General features: G+C 59.1%; 2 protein-coding genes across 4 annotated transcripts in view; one reads left to right on the forward strand and one right to left on the reverse strand.

Annotated features, from left to right (window-relative positions):
* ATOX1 (antioxidant 1 copper chaperone) overlaps window positions 1–54 on the reverse strand; it is a 4,825-nt gene extending 4,771 nt beyond the window's left edge. The window contains exon 1 of the mRNA XM_010578957.1: window positions 24–54. The gene's annotated coding sequence lies outside the window, so the exon portion shown is untranslated. The remainder of the gene's footprint in view (window positions 1–23) is intronic.
* A 1,883-nt stretch (window positions 55–1,937) lies between these two features.
* The window catches only part of G3BP1 (GTPase activating protein (SH3 domain) binding protein 1), a 23,214-nt gene continuing 21,878 nt past the window's right edge, over window positions 1,938–3,273 (forward strand). For 2 of the 3 annotated variants that reach the window (XM_010578958.1, XM_010578960.1), the window contains exon 1: window positions 3,052–3,154. The gene's annotated coding sequence lies outside the window, so the exon portion shown is untranslated. Of the gene's footprint in view, window positions 2,016–3,051; window positions 3,155–3,273 lie in introns of those variants that run through there. The other variant, XM_010578959.1, reaches the window with a different exon arrangement.

Consider the following 3,273-nt stretch of genomic DNA (forward strand, 5'->3'; position numbering starts at 1 on the left):
CGGCCGCAGCCCCCCCGGGGAACCGGCCTCGTCCTGTCCCGTAGACGAGGGCAGCGGCGGGGCAGACACCGCCCGGCCTCCCCGGGAACCTCGCACCGGCAGGTTTCGGCCGTCTGTCTTTGTCTCTAAGCCCTTATCTCCACCGAAGACGGGGTTTCGGGAGGTTTTGCAAAGTCACGCGTGGGCCAGGAACCGGTGTCAGCTGCAGAGAAGCCCAGGGAGGGCAGCGAGGTCGGAGACAGGCGCACAGAGAAGGTTTCGGCACACCAGGAGTTTGGGGCCGGTGGCTTTCGTTTGCGCTGATGTGAACTGGCTTAGGCTGTGGGACACTGGCGTTCAGACTCTCTTTGGCCTGTTCTTAACACTGACCAAGGCTTTTAGGAGCCTTTTGGGGATGGCGATTTAATTCTTAGGAGTATTTGTTGCTGAAACGCAGCCCCACTTCTCACGGTTATGTTTCTCTTCCATTTTTTCTGATACTAAAATGCTTCCACTCCTCATGAGGAGATGCACCGGGGCTGTGGCTGGACTGATGCCGTCCGGGTTAGGTTGAAGCCCGAGATGGGACTAAGGCTGAGGCAATCAGAAGGCATAAGATGCCAGAAAGTGTTAAGGAGAAAGTGATGGAGAAAGTTTGTACTCGGTGTGGATCCCTAACAGCTGCCCAGCAGCCTGATCCTCTGGCTGCCTGCTTTACAAGCTGAGGATCAGCACAAACTGGCTGCAGAAGGAAGGTGGGAAGCGTCATAAAGATGGGGCAGGAGGCGTGAGGGTTGGCTGGGCCGCTTCAGAAAGCTGGTTCCTCTCTGTCCTTTGAGGTTTTGAGATTTACTGGCTTAGGAGAGCTCTGGTAAACTGGATTATTGAATGAGGGAGGTTTGGGGGTGGGTCTCTGCTTCAGAGTAGGTTGAGAGGAAGGATGCTGGTCCCTGAAGATCTCTGTGTGTCTGCTTTGGGGTGGTGGTTTTTTTTGTTTGTTTGTTTTCCCTGGCTGTTTGGCCCTTTGAAGGAGAATGGGCCTCTTTCTTAAAAACTTGAGTGGAGGAGGCTGTGGTGGGGGCTGGGAGCAGCTTGGGTGCTTTGGCAGTCTGCGGGTAACCAGGAAAGGAGATGGTGCAGTACGTCAGGGCTGAGAAGAGCTGGCAGATCTGCGTGGGGGGCGATACTTCCTGACCACGTGCTGAGCTTCGGTATCTTCCTGTTAAGAAGCCTAACCTGTAGCAGGAAAAATAATGGGGGTGTTTCTGGTTATTTGCTACCACACCAATTGGAGCTGCATCCTGGGATGTCGGCTGGCCTTGGCTAACCCTTTCCCTCTCACTGAGTTGGTGCTGAACAGGCTGAGCCCCTGCCAGGGAGACTGAGCCAAAGATGATGCGAATGCCTTTCCTAGCGAGCTTCCGTTGCACGGGGGAAGTGAGGGCATTGATTTTAACGTGCTTAGGACCCTGTTGTACTGACCTTTTTATAAAAGAGGAATTACCTGTCCCCCTATTGCTCTGGGGAGAGATGCCTGGGGTCCCCGTGGCAGAGTTTATTTTGGACAGCTGTTGTGTTAGGTCACTGGTCTCATGTTAAACTTTGCGAAAGTCTGCGCTACTGATTTATGAACTGGCAGATTGCAATGTGGCTTAGTCTATAAATAGCGGGGGGGCGTGGGGGGAAGGATATTAATGCTGAGCATGGCCCCATGCCAGTCCACTGACTGTATCTCTAGCTGCAAGGCATAGCAGGGAGGGTTTTAGGCAGCGTTCAGGGATACAGCAGTGGGGAGGAAGTCACTTTTATAGGGTGAAATATATCTCTGACTGCTTCGTGTCATACATTTGGGATGGGAAGCGATGCAAACAAATGGAAAGCTGTGGCCTTCTGGGAACTGGCTGGCTCAGGCTGACTGACTGCTTCCTTTCCCTCCTGCTCTCCTCAGGCTCTTGGACCAGCATCTGCTGGTGAGGAAGGATGTGTGAACTCTGAGGCCTTTCTTCTCCTTTGCAGGACTACTTGGGCCTTGCAAGGTGGGTTAGAAAATGTCCTTGCTTGGCTTGTCTTTCCTCTGGGGCAGATGATCCCTCTGTCTGCTTTGCTTAGAAGTCGTGAAGGAAAAGCAGCTGCAGGAGTCTCCTGGCTCTGCCGGGGGTCTCCCGGGGACGGGCAGGGGAAGCCAGCCCGTGTTTCTCTAGCCTGCTGATGGTGACCACCACCTTCCACCTCACGTGAGCAGCTGGGCCTCTTTCTGGTGGAGGCTGCCTTGGCTGCAGCCCTGCACGGAAGCCCTTTAGCGTGAAAAGGCCCCTTTATCCACCCCCACTGGTGGTTTCTCTCAGGTGAGTGGGTCAGTTGTGCCAGGACTGGTGAGCACCTGTGGTGCAGACGAGGCTGCGTTCACCCTCACGGGTCTGCAGCCCTCACCCGTGGGGGACCGGGGACTGGGTGCCCCCGTGCCGGGGGAGGCAGCAGCAGGGCCTGAGCGCACAGCACCACAGCCCAAGGCACATGGCCCCGCCGCCATGTTGGGCGCCGTCCCCTCCCTCCAGCAGGGGGTGGTGCTGGGCGCGGAACGCCGCCCCTCGTGGCGGGCTGCCTGTCCCTTTAAGAACGCCAGAGGCGGCCTGTCCGTCAGGGCCCGCCGCGCTCTCCCATTGGCCGCGGCGCTCAGCGCCTCACCGAGGAGGCCGTCCTGATCTATAACGGGGTTTACCAGCACCTTCTCAAGGGCGCTGCTGTGCGGCTCAACCATACTATGGCGTCAGGCCTGGCCCGCCCCGCGCGCCTATGAGCGCGGGTACCGTCGTCCTATTGGCTAAGGGGGAAATCCATCAGGTCTCGTCCCACCCCGACGGGGGCAGCTCCACGGCCCGTTGGTTGTGCTAGGTGCCGGTCACTCTCACTGCCCCGCGGAGCCAGGCCGCTTGGTTGGTAGATTGAGCTGCCTCTCAGCTCTCCGCCCGCCTCTTTTCCCTCCGTAGGCCAACTAGCATCCGAGTGAAGGCGACCGCCGTTCTCTGATTGGCTGAGCCGCCTCCCGCTGGGGTAGGCTGCGCGCCGGATATATCTAGCCGGCGGCAGAGCACGCCGTTGCGTGAGGTGCTTCTCGTCCGCCGGGCAGGCCTGTGGTGAAGCGGCGCCTCCCGCTCCCGTCCCGCTCCGCCCGCAGGTGAGGGGGAGGGCCGGCGGCCGCGGGGGGAGCGGGCGGGAATCGCCGGCGGGCTCACGTCCTCCCGGGGACGGCTGCGGGCCGCACGCACCGGGCCTGGCCTGAGGCGCAACCCCCCC

This window comes from Haliaeetus leucocephalus, unplaced genomic scaffold (assembly GCF_000737465.1).
Source record: "Haliaeetus leucocephalus isolate CR32 unplaced genomic scaffold, Haliaeetus_leucocephalus-4.0 Scaffold656, whole genome shotgun sequence".
NCBI lineage: Eukaryota > Metazoa > Chordata > Aves > Accipitriformes > Accipitridae > Haliaeetus > Haliaeetus leucocephalus.